Consider the following 13,080-nt stretch of genomic DNA (forward strand, 5'->3'; position numbering starts at 1 on the left):
CCTGGGAAAGAAAACTCAGCAGTCCAGGTTCCTGATGTCCGTTTGTAGGGCTCCCTTGGGTCTATCAGGGCAGCACAAGTTTGAGGTGGGGACAACTTCGGTGTGGGGTCCATCCTTCGATATAAGGATTTTTTGCAGTCAGGGCCAGGGGCCCAGGGCCAGGGGCCCCTGGGCACATCCTTTTTCCATTTTCCCTGGGAAAGAAAACTCAGCAGTCCAGGTTCCTGATGTCAGTTTGTAGGGCTCCCTTGGGTCTATCAGGGCAGCACAAGTTTCAGGTGGGGACAAATTCGGTGTGGGCTCTATCCTTCGATATAAGGATTTTTTGCAGTCAGGGCCAGGGGCCCCTGGGCACATCCTTTTTCCATTTTCCCTGGGAAAGAAAACTCAGCAGTCCAGGTTCCTGATGTCAGTTTGTAGGGCTCCCTTGGGTCTATCAGGGCAGCACAAGTTTGAGGTGGGGACATCTTCGGTGTGGGCTCCATCCTTCGATATAAGGATTTTTTGCAGTGAGGCCACAGCCCAGGGCCAGGGGCCCCTGGGCACATCCTTTTTCCATTTTCCCTGGGAAAGAAAACTCAGCAGTCCAGGTTCCTGATGTCAGTTTGTAGGGCTCCCTTGGGTTCATCAGGGCAGCACAAGTTTGAGGTGGGGACAAATTCAGTGTGGGGTCCGTCCTTCGATATAAGGAGTTTTTGCAGTCAGGTCCAGGGGCCCAGGGCCAGGGGCCCCTGGGCACATCCTTTTTCCATTTTCCCTGGGAAAGAAAACTCAGCAGTCCAGGTTCCTGATGTCAGTTTGTAGGGCTCCCTTGGGTCTATCTGGGCAGCACAAGTTTGAGGTGGGGACAACTTCGGTGTGGGGTCCATCCTTCGATATAAGGATTTTTTGCAGTCAGGGCCAGGGGCCCCTGGGCACATCCTTTTTCCATTTTCCCTGGGAAAGAAAACTCAGCAGTCCAGGTTCCTGATGTCAGTTTGTAGGGCTCCCTTGGGTCTATCAGGGCAGCACAAGTTTGAGGTGGGGACATCTTCGGTGTGGGGTCCATCCTTCGATATAAGGATTTTTTGCAGTGAGGCCCCAGCCCAGGGCCAGGGGCCCCTGGGCACATCCTTTTTCCATTTTCCCTGGGAAAGAAAACTCAGCAGTCCAGGTTCCTGATGTCAGTTTGTAGGGCTCCCTTGGGTTCATCAGGGCAGCACAAGTTTGAGGTGGGGACAAATTCAGTGTGGGGTCCATCCTTCGATATAAGGAGTTTTTGCAGTCAGGTCCAGGGGCCCAGGGCCAGGGGCCCCTGGGCACATCCTTTTTCCATTTTCCCTGGGAAAGAAAACTCAGCAGTCCAGGTTCCCGATGTCAGTTTGTAGGGCTCCCTTGGGTCTATCAGGGCAGCACAAGTTTGAGGTGGGGACAACTTCGGTGTGGGGTCCATCCTTCGATATAAGGATTTTTTGCAGTCAGGGTCAGGGGCCCCTGGGCACATCCTTTTTCCATTTTCCCTGGGAAAGAAAACTCAGCAGTCCAGGTTCCTGATGTCAGTTTGTAGGGCTCCCTTGGGTCTATCAGGGCAGCACAAGTTTGAGGTGGGGACATCTTCGGTGTGGGGTCCATCCTTCGATATAAGGATTTTTTGCAGTGAGGCCCCAGCCCAGGTCCAGGGGCCCCTGGGCACATCCTTTTTCCATTTTCCCTGGGAAAGAAAACTCAGCAGTCCAGGTTCCTGATGTCAGTGTGTAGGGCTCCCTTGGGTCTATCAGGGCAGCACAAGTTTGAGGTGGTCACAATTTCGGTGTGGGGTCCATCCTTCGATATAAGGATTTTTTGCAGTCAGGGCCAGGGGCCCCTGGGCACATCCTTTTTCCATTTTCCCTGGGAAAGAAAACTCAGCAGTCCAGGTTCCTGATGTCAGTTTGTAGGGCTCCCTTGGGTCTATCAGGGCAGCACAAGTTTGAGGTGGGGACAACTTCAGTGTGGGCTCCATCCTTCGATATAAGGATTTTTTGCAGTCAGGGCCAGGGGCCCCTGGGCACATCCTTTTTCCATTTTCCCTGGGAAAGAAAACTCAGCAGTCCAGGTTCCTGATGTCAGTTTGTAGGGCTCCCTTGGGTGTATCAGGGCAGCACAAGTTTCAGGTGGGGACAAATTCGGTGTGGCCTCCATCCTTCGATATAAAGATTTTTTGCAGTCAGGGCCAGGGGCCCCTGGGCACATCCTTTTTCCATTTTCCCTGGGAAAGAAAACTCAGCAGTCCAGGTTCCTGATGTCAGTTTGTAGGGCTCCCTTGGGTCTATCAGGGCAGCACAAGTTTGAGGTGGGGACAACTTCGGTGTGGGGTCCATCCTTCGATATAAGGATTTTTTGCAGTCAGGGCCAGGGGCCCCTGGGCACATCCTTTTTCCATTTTCCCTGGGAAAGAAAACTCAGCAGTCCAGGTTCCTGATGTCAGTTTGTAGGGCTCCCTTGGGTCTATCAGGGCAGCACAAGTTTGAGGTGGGGACAAATTCAGTGTGGGGTCCATCCTTCGATATAAGGATTTTTTGCAGTCAGGGCCAGGGGCCCCTGGGCACATCCTTTTTCCATTTTCCCTGGGAAAGAAAACTCAGCAGTCCAGGTTCCTGATGTCAGTTTGTAGGGCTCCCTTGGGTCTATCAGGGCAGCACAAGTTAGAGGTGGGGACAACTTCGGTGTGGGGTCCATTCTTCGATATAAGGATTCTTTGCAGTGAGGTCGCAGCCCTGGGCGAGGGGTCCCTGGGCACATTCTTTTTCCATTTTCCCTGGGAAAGAAAACTCAGCAGTCCAGGTTCCTGATGTCAGTTTGTAGGGCTCCCTTGGGTCTATCAGGGCAGCACAAGTTTGAGGTGGGGACAACTTCGGTCTGGGGTCCATCCTTCAATATAAAGATTTTTTGCAGTCGGGACCCAGCTTAGGGTCAGGGGCTCCTGGGCACGTCCTTTGCCATTTTCCCTGGGAAAGAAAACTCACCAGTCCAGGTTCCTGATGTCAGTTTGTAGGGCTCCCTTGGGTCTATCAGGGCAGCACGAGTTTGAGGTGGGTGCTCTTTGGGCCTGGGTTATATTTTTCTATGTTCATATTTCCTGCACTCAGTTGTCCACGCATGGACGCAAGGTTCTGTGCGCTAATTCCAGATCTTTTCCCTAGGAAAGCACGCTCGCCAGTCTTGGTTCCTGAAGTCAGTTTGCGATTTGTGCTTGGGATCATCAAAGCAACCCCTCATCGACATGAAAGCAGCTTGGGTCCACAACACATCCTTCTCCATTCAGATTTTCAAGGGGCAACCCTTTTTTCGTGGCCCCTGGGTCTTGGGCTCTGTCGCTGGCCCTATTCTGTGTGAAACATGGCTCACTCTCTACACTTCCTGATGTCAGTGTCAAGGAGGTGCTGGCAGCAGTTTTTCTCCTGGATAAATCCTGTGCCATTCAGAACAAAAAGATGTAGAAAGTCACTTGGGGCCACAGGCCTTGTGACCCGACCTCTGCCCATTTTCCGTGTAAAACCAACCTCACTCTCCCTGTGTGTTGATGTGTGTTTACTGGAGGCGTGCTGCTCTCCAAAGGCAGTGAGAGTTCCTGGTGGTGGCAGATGTGGTCTGCGAGAAATCATTCACTGTTTGCAATTTTGGTAGCACAATTCCTGTTTGGCCAGGGGAAAGATTGTTAATTATCTTGGCAATGAAAATCTGGCACCCCATTGTTTAAGGGTCTGGCAACGGCCTGCGTAGGGAAGGGAACACCCCACAGGACCTTTCTTCACCTCATCCCCCACTCCTAGGTGTAGCAGCTCCCCGTGTGAGCAGCTGCTTTCAGTGCAGCTACCTGGGCACACCTGCACAGGGAGCTGCTAATCCAGAGGGGCTAACAGGGGTATCCCAAGTGTCCCTCCAAGAGCTATGGCTGGAACATCCAGCAGGGACCGGGGAGCAGCTGGACCCACCCGGGCACGAGCATCCCTTTGAGAAAATGCCAAGGGAAGAGCCCTCTTGCCAAGGGGCAGCACCTGAGCAGGCCGGGCAGCATGTGGGGTTCCACGGGAGAGCTTTCAACTTTCCCCTTTTATTGTGTCAGTCCCTCCTTAGAACCCCCAGACCTTCCACAGCGCTCCCAGAAAAATGAGGGGTTATGGAGAGAAAAGGGGTTTAAATTGTGGGAAAAAGCTTCCTTTTCCATTATTTCTTGTGTTCAAATCATGAAGGAATCCATTTCCCCTGCAATTTGTAATGCATGGTGTATTCAATATATATTCAAGTACTGTTTATAGAAAGATTTTTTTTTTTGTTTTTGTTTTTATTTGGTTAGAGGCAGGGCATTAATGGAAAAAATATGTATATACATTTTATTTTGATATCGTTCTAAATATGGAAATATATATTCAATGTATACAGATATATATAAAAATATAAAATAGAAATAAAAATAGTATTAGGAAGAGATAGACTATAAATAACACCATACATCAATCTACATTTAAAATGTAAATTTGACTATAAATGCTAAAAATAGAAATAAATTTAAATGGAGTTTAAATAAAGGGTTTTTTTTAAAAGATTTTTACTTGGATAGAGTCAGGTTTTTATTTTAATCAATATAAACCTTTTAGAACTCTAAATCTAACTATAGAAATATGTAAGCAATCTATTAAGATATGTATAAAAATATAAAATATAATAAAATATAATAAATGGAATAAATGTAAGGAATTATGAAAATACAATTATATATCAATATACATTATAAATCCGAATGTGAATATAAATGTGAAAAATGTAAAAATAAACTTTGTTGAAATGCAGTTTAAGAGGAAAGGTTTTTTCTTTCGGTTCCTATCGGGTCCGAGGCAGGGTTTTTGTTCCGTTCTTTCCCGCGCGGATCTTTGGGGCATTCGCTGCTGACGGCGCAGTGCTGCCGCCGTGTGGGCAGAGAGCGGCACTGCAGCCCGCCGCCCGCGGCCGCCATCTTAGGAGTGGCGAGGACGTTGAAATTCGAGGACCCGTGTCTGTTTTTTACACTGCCTGAATTGTCCGCACCGCCGGTGCCCCGCAACGGGATTTTCCGCGGCGTTTCTGGTATCGTGCACACGGGCCGTGGGGTCAGCAGCGCCGCAAGCGTGCGGATTTTTGGCGGGAGCCGACAGGCATCGGCAAAAGACGCCTGTCACCATCACGGTCCCCACGGGCCGCCATCTTGTCGCGGACTCACTTGACAAGTGCTGCCGCCTTGTGGACACAGGGCGGTACTGCAGCCCCGCAGCCAGCGTGACCCCAAAACCACCGAGACGGCCCCGGGACCCCCAAAATTCCTTTCGGGACCCCAAAAACACCCCTGGGACCCCCAAAATTCCCTTCGGGACCCAGAACACCCCCTGGGACCCCCAAAATTCCCTTCAGAACCCAGAAAACCCCCCTGGGACCACCAAAATTCCCTTCAGGACCCCGAAAACCCCCCTGGGACCCCCAAAATTCCCAGCAGGGTCCCCGAAATTCATCCTGGGAAGCCCCAAAACTCTTTGAGACCCCAAAATTCCCTTCAAGATGCCAAAATTCCTCATGGGACCCCCCAAAACCCCACTGAGACCCCCAAAATTCCCATCAGGGTCACCAAAATTATTTCTGGGACTCCCAAAAACTTGGTGAGACCCCAAAATTCTTTTCAGGACCCCAAAACCTCACCCAGGACCCAAAAAATTCTACTCCGGACCCCCAAAATTCCCCCCAAAAACCCCCAGAGACCCTCAAAATTCTCCCCAGGACTCCAAAAACCCCCTTGGACGCTCAAAATTCCCTTCGGGACGCCAAACGCCCCCCCTGGGACTCCCAAAATTCCATTCGGGCCCCCAAAAACCCCACTGGGACCCCCAAAATTCCCATCAGGGTCCCCAAAATTCCTTCTGGGACCTCCCAAAAACTTCGTGAGACACCAAAACTTCCTTCAGGACCCCAAAAGTCTTCATGGGACCCTCCAAAAAGTCCCAGAGACCCCAAAATTCTCTTCAGTAACCAAACTCCCCCCTGGGACTCCCAAAATTCTACACGGGACCCCCAAAATTCCTCCCAAAAACCGCCTGGGACCCCCAAAATTCTCCCCAGGACTCCAAAACCCCCCCTGGGACCCAAAAAAACCTATCAGGGACCCCGAAATTCCACCTGGGACCCCCAAAAACCCCCTGAGACCCCTAAAATTCCCTTCAGGACCCCAACCCACCCCCGTGGGATCCCCAAAATTCTACCCGGGACCCCCAAAATTCCTCCCAAAAACCCCCTGGGATGCCCCAAATTCCCTTCAGCACCACAAAACCCCCCCTGGGACTCCCAAAATTCCCATTAGGACCCCAAAACAACCCCCTGGTACCCCCAAAATTCCCTTCAAAACCCCAAACCCTCCCCCAGGACCCACAAAATTCTACTCGGGACCCCCAAAATTCCTCCCAAAAAAACCCTGAGACCCTGAAAATTCTCCCCAGGACTCCAAAACTCCCCCTGGGACAGCCAAAATTCCCTTTGCGTCCCCAAAACCCCCCGTGGGACCCACAAAATTCTACCCGGGACTCCCAAAATTCCTCCCAAAACCCCCCTAGAACTCCCAAAATTCCCTTCGGGACCCCAAAACCCCCCCTGGGACCCCCAAAATTCCCTTCAGGACCCCAAAATTCCTCCTGGGAGCCCACAAATACTTCCAGAGACCCCCAAAATTCCCTTCAGAACCCCAAACCCGCCCCAAGACCCACAAAATTCTACTCTGGACCCCCAAAATTCCTCCCAAAAAACCCCTGAGACCCACAAAATTCTCCCCAGGACTCCAAAACCCCCCTTGGGACTCCCAAAATTCTCTTCAGAACCCCAAACCCACCCCCAGGACCCCCAAAATTATAATCGGGACCCCCGAAATTCCTCCCAAAAAACCCCTGAGACCATCAAAATTCTCCCCAGGACTCCAAAACCCCCCCTGGGACTCCCAAAATTCCCTTCGGGACCCCAAAACCCACCTGGGAGCCCCAAAATTCCCTTCAGGACCCCAAAATTCCTTCTGGGACCGCCCCCCACAAACTCCCAGAGACCCAAAAATTCCCTTCAGGACCCCAAACCCCCCCTGGGACCCAAAAAATTCTACCCGGGACCCCAAAAATTCCTCCCAAAAAACGCCTGACACCATCAAAACTCTCCCCAGGACTCCAAAACCCCCCGTGGGACCCCCAAAATTCCCATCACGGTCCCCAAAATTCCCTCCTGGGATGCCCCAAAAACTCCCTGAGACCCAAAAATTCCTTTCAGGACCTCAAAACCTCTCCCAGGACCCACAAAATTCTCCCCAGGACTCCAAAACTCCCCCTGGGATGGCCAAAATTCCCTTTGTGACCCCAAAAGCCCCCCTGGGACACCCAAAATTCTACCCGGGACTCCCAAAATTCCTCCCAAAAACCCCCTGGGACGCCCAAAATTCCCTTTGGGACCACAAAACACACACTTGGACCCCCAAAATTCCCTTCAGGACCCCAAAATTCCTCCTGGGACCCCCCAAAAACTTGGTGAGACCCCCAAAATTCTCTTCAGAACCCCAAACCCCCCCTGGGACCCAAAAAATTCTACCCGGGACCCCCAAAATTCCTCCCAAAAAATCCCTGAGACCCTCAAAATTCTCCCCAGGACTCCAAAACCCCCCTGGAACGCCTAAAATTCCCTTTGGGACACCAAAAACCCCCCTCGGGGAACCTAAAAATTCCCATCAGGGTCCCCGAAATTCCTCCAGGAACCCCCCAAAACTCCTTGAGACCCCCAAAGTTCCCTTCAGGTCCCCAAACCCACCCCCAGAACCCCCAAAATTCTACTCGGGACCCCAGAAATTCCTCCCAAAAAAACCCTGAGACCATCAAAATTCTCCCCAGGACTACAATCCCCCCCCTGGGACTCCCAAAATTCCCTTCGGGACCCCAAAACACCCCTGGGATCCCCAGAATTCCCATCAGGGTCCCCGAAATATCTCCTGGGACCCCCCAAAAACTCCCAGAGACTCCAAAATTCCCTTCAGGACCATAAACCCCCCCCCAGGACCCCCAAAATTCTCCCCAGGACTCCAAAACCCCCCATCAGGGTCCCACAAAATTCCCTTCAGGACCCCAAACCCTCCCCAGGACACACAAAATTCTACCCGGGACCCCCAAAATTCCTCCCAAAAAACCCCTGAGACCCTGAAAATTCTCCCCAGGACACCACAAGCCCCCCTGGGACACCCAAAATTCCCATCAGGGTCCCTGAAATTCCTCCTGGGAGACCCAAAACCCCACTGAGACCCCCAAAATTCCCTTCGGGACCCCAAAACCCTCCACCGGGAGCCCCAAAATTCCCATCAGGGTCCCCAAAATTCTTTCTGGGACCCCCCAAAAACTTCCTGAGACCCCAAAATTCACTTCAGGACCCCAAACCCCCCCACCCCCAGGACCCCGAAAATTCTACTCGGGACCCCCAAAATTCCTCCCAAAAACTCCCTGAGACCCTCAAAATTCTCCCCAGGACTCCAAAACCCCCCCTAGGACCCAAAAAAACCTATCAGGGACCCCGAAATTCCACCTGGGACCCCCAAAAACCCCCTGAGACCCCTAAAATTCCCTTCAGGACTCCAACCCACCCCCGTGGGATCCCCAAAATTCTACCCGGGACCCCCAAAATTCCTCCCAAAAACCCCCTGGGACGCCCAAAATTCCCTTCAGGACCACAAAACCCCCCCTGGGACTCCCAAAATTCCCATTAGGACCCCAAAACCCCCCCTGGGACCCCCAAAATTCCCTTCAAAACCCCAAACCCTCCCCCAGGACCCACAAAATTCTACTCGGGACCCCCAAAATTCCTCCCAAAAAAACCCTGAGACCCTGAAAATTCTCCCCAGGACTCCAAAACTCCCCTTGGGACTCCCAAAATTCCCTTTGCGACCCCAAAACCCCCCGTGGGACCCACAAAATTCTACCCGGGACTCCCAAAATTCCTCCCAAAACCCCCCTAGAACTCCCAAAATTCCCTTCGGGACCCCAAAACCCCCCCTGGGACCCCCAAAATTCCCTTCAGGACCCCAAAATTCCTCCTGGGAGCCCACAAATACTTCCAGAGACCCCCAAAATTCCCTTCAGAACCCCAAACCCGCCCCAAGACCCACAAAATTCTACTCTGGACCCCCAAAATTCCTCCCAAAAAACCCCTGAGACCCACAAAATTCTCCCCAGGACTCCAAAACCCCCCTTGGGACTCCCAAAATTCTCTTCAGAACCCCAAACCCACCCCCAGGACCCCCAAAATTATAATCGGGACCCCCGAAATTCCTCCCAAAAAACCCCTGAGACCATCAAAATTCTCCCCAGGACTCCAAAACCCCCCCTGGGACTCCCAAAATTCCCTTCGGGACCCCAAAACCCACCTGGGAGCCCCAAAATTCCCTTCAGGACCCCAAAATTCCTTCTGGGACCGCCCCCCACAAACTCCCAGAGACCCAAAAATTCCCTTCAGGACCCCAAACCCCCCCTGGGACCCAAAAAATTCTACCCGGGACCCCAAAAATTCCTCCCAAAAAACGCCTGACACCATCAAAACTCTCCCCAGGACTCCAAAACCCCCCGTGGGACCCCCAAAATTCCCATCACGGTCCCCAAAATTCCCTCCTGGGATGCCCCAAAAACTCCCTGAGACCCAAAAATTCCTTTCAGGACCTCAAAACCTCTCCCAGGACCCACAAAATTCTCCCCAGGACTCCAAAACTCCCCCTGGGATGGCCAAAATTCCCTTTGTGACCCCAAAAGCCCCCCTGGGACACCCAAAATTCTACCCGGGACTCCCAAAATTCCTCCCAAAAACCCCCTGGGACGCCCAAAATTCCCTTTGGGACCACAAAACACACACTTGGACCCCCAAAATTCCCTTCAGGACCCCAAAATTCCTCCTGGGACCCCCCAAAAACTTGGTGAGACCCCCAAAATTCTCTTCAGAACCCCAAACCCCCCCTGGGACCCAAAAAATTCTACCCGGGACCCCCAAAATTCCTCCCAAAAAATCCCTGAGACCATCAAAATTCTCCCCAGGACTCCAAAACCCCCCCTGGAACGCCTAAAATTCCCTTTGGGACACCAAAAACCCCCCTCGGGGAACCTAAAAATTCCCATCAGGGTCCCCGAAATTCCTCCAGGGACCCCCCAAAACTCCTTGAGACCCCCAAAGTTCCCTTCAGGTCCCCAAACCCACCCCCAGAACCCCCAAAATTCTACTCGGGACCCCAGAAATTCCTCCCAAAAAAACCCTGAGACCATCAAAATTCTCCCCAGGACTACAATCCCCCCCCCTGGGACTCCCAAAATTCCCTTCGGGACCCCAAAACACCCCTGGGATCCCCAGAATTCCCATCAGGGTCCCCGAAATATCTCCTGGGACCACCCAAAAACTCCCAGAGACTCCAAAATTCCCTTCAGGACCATAAACCCCCCCCCAGGACCCCCAAAATTCTCCCCAGGACTCCAAAACCCCCCATCAGGGTCCCACAAAATTCCCTTCAGGACCCCAAACCCTCCCCAGGACACACAAAATTCTACCCGGGACCCCCAAAATTCCTCCCAAAAAACCCCTGAGACCCCTAAAATTCTCCCCAGGACACCACAAGCCCCCCTGGGACACCCAAAATTCCCATCAGGGTCCCTGAAATTCCTCCTGGGAGACCCAAAACCCCACTGAGACCCCCAAAATTCCCTTCGGGACCCCAAAACCCTCCACCGGGAGCCCCAAAATTTCCATCAGGGTCCCCAAAATTCTTTCTGGGACCCCCCAAAAACTTCCTGAGACCCCAAAATTCACTTCAGGACCCCAAACCCCCCCACCCCCAGGACCCCGAAAATTCTACTCGGGACCCCCAAAATTCCTCCCAAAAACTCCCTGAGACCCTCAAAATTCTCCCCAGGACTCCAAAACCCCCCCTGGGACCCAAAAAAACCTATCAGGGACCCCGAAATTCCACCTGGGACCCCCAAAAACCCCCTGAGACCCCTAAAATTCCCTTCAGGACCCCAACCCACCCCCGTGGGATCCCCAAAATTCTACCCGGGACCCCCAAAATTCCTCCCAAAAACCCCCTGGGACGCCCAAAATTCCCTTCAGGACCACAAAACCCCCCCTGGGACTCCCAAAATTCCCATTAGGACCCCAAAACCCCCCCTGGGACCCCCAAAATTCCCTTCAAAACCCCAAACCCTCCCCCAGGACCCACAAAATTCTACTCGGGACCCCCAAAATTCCTCCCAAAAAAACCCTGAGACCCTGAAAATTCTCCCCAGGACTCCAAAACTCCCCTTGGGACTCCCAAAATTCCCTTTGCGACCCCAAAACCCCCCGTGGGACCCACAAAATTCTACCCGGGACTCCCAAAATTCCTCCCAAAACCCCCCTAGAACTCCCAAAATTCCCTTCGGGACCCCAAAACCCCCCCTGGGACCCCCAAAATTCCCTTCAGGACCCCAAAATTCCTCCTGGGAGCCCACAAATACTTCCAGAGACCCCCAAAATTCCCTTCAGAACGCCAAACCCGCCCCAAGACCCACAAAATTCTACTCTGGACCCCCAAAATTCCTCCCAAAAAACCCCTGAGACCATCAAAATTCTCCCCAGGACTCCAAAACCCCCCCTGGTACTCCCAAAATTCCCTTCGGGACCCCAAAACCCACCTGGGAGCCCCAAAATTCCCTTCAGGACCCCAAAATTCCTTCTGGGACCGCCCCCCACAAACTCCCAGAGACCCAAAAATTCCCTTCAGGACCCCAAAACCCCCCCTGGGACCCAAAAAATTCTACCCGGGACCCCAAAAATTCCTCCCAAAAAACGCCTGACACCATCAAAACTCTCCCCAGGACTCCAAAACCCCCCGTGGGACCCCCAAAATTCCCATCACGGTCCCCAAAATTCCCTCCTGGGATGCCCCAAAAACTCCCTGAGACCCAAAAATTCCTTTCAGGACCTCAAAACCTCTCCCAGGACCCACAAAATTCTCCCCAGGACTCCAAAACTCCCCCTGGGATGGCCAAAATTCCCTTTGTGACCCCAAAAGCCCCCCTGGGACACCCAAAATTCTACCCGGGACTCCCAAAATTCCTCCCAAAAACCCCCTGGGACGCCCAAAATTCCCTTTGGGACCACAAAACACACACTTGGACCCCCAAAATTCCCTTCAGGACCCCAAAATTCCTCCTGGGACCCCCCAAAAACTTGGTGAGACCCCCAAAATTCTCTTCAGAACCCCAAACCCCCCCTGGGACCCAAAAAATTCTACCCGGGACCCCCAAAATTCCTCCCAAAAAATCCCTGAGACCCTCAAAATTCTCCCCAGGACTCCAAAACCCCCCCTGGAACGCCTAAAATTCCCTTTGGGACACCAAAAACCCCCCTCGGGGAACCTAAAAATTCCCATCAGGGTCCCCGAAATTCCTCCGGGGACCCCCCAAAACTCCTTGAGACCCCCAAAGTTCCCTTCAGGTCCCCAAACCCACCCCCAGAACCCCCAAAATTCTACTCGGGACCCCAGAAATTCCTCCCAAAAAAACCCTGAGACCATCAAAATTCTCCCCAGGACTACAATCCCCCCCCCTGGGACTCCCAAAATTCCCTTCGGGACCCCAAAACACCCCTGGGATCCCCAGAATTCCCATCAGGGTCCCCGAAATATCTCCTGGGACCCCCCAAAAACTCCCAGAGACTCCAAAATTCCCTTCAGGACCATAAACCCCCCCCCAGGACCCCCAAAATTCTCCCCAGGACTCCAAAACCCCCCATCAGGGTCCCACAAAATTCCCTTCAGGACCCCAAAATTCCTCCTGGGCCCCCCCCAAAACTCCTTGACACCCCAAAATTCCCTTCAGGACCCCAACAGTCCTCATGGGACCCCCCAAAACCCCCTGAGACCCCAAAAAATTCCTATCAGGGTCCCCGAAATTCCTCCTGGGACACCCCAAAAACTTTGTGAGACTCCAAAATTCCCTTCAGGACACCAAAACCACCCCCAGGACCCTTAAAATTCTAGTCGGGACCCCCAAAATTCCTCCCAAAACCCCC

Source organism: Lonchura striata, chromosome 26 (genome assembly GCF_050655825.1).
Source record: "Lonchura striata isolate lonStrDom1 chromosome 26, ASM5065582v1, whole genome shotgun sequence".
NCBI classification, from domain to species: Eukaryota; Metazoa; Chordata; class Aves; order Passeriformes; family Estrildidae; genus Lonchura; species Lonchura striata.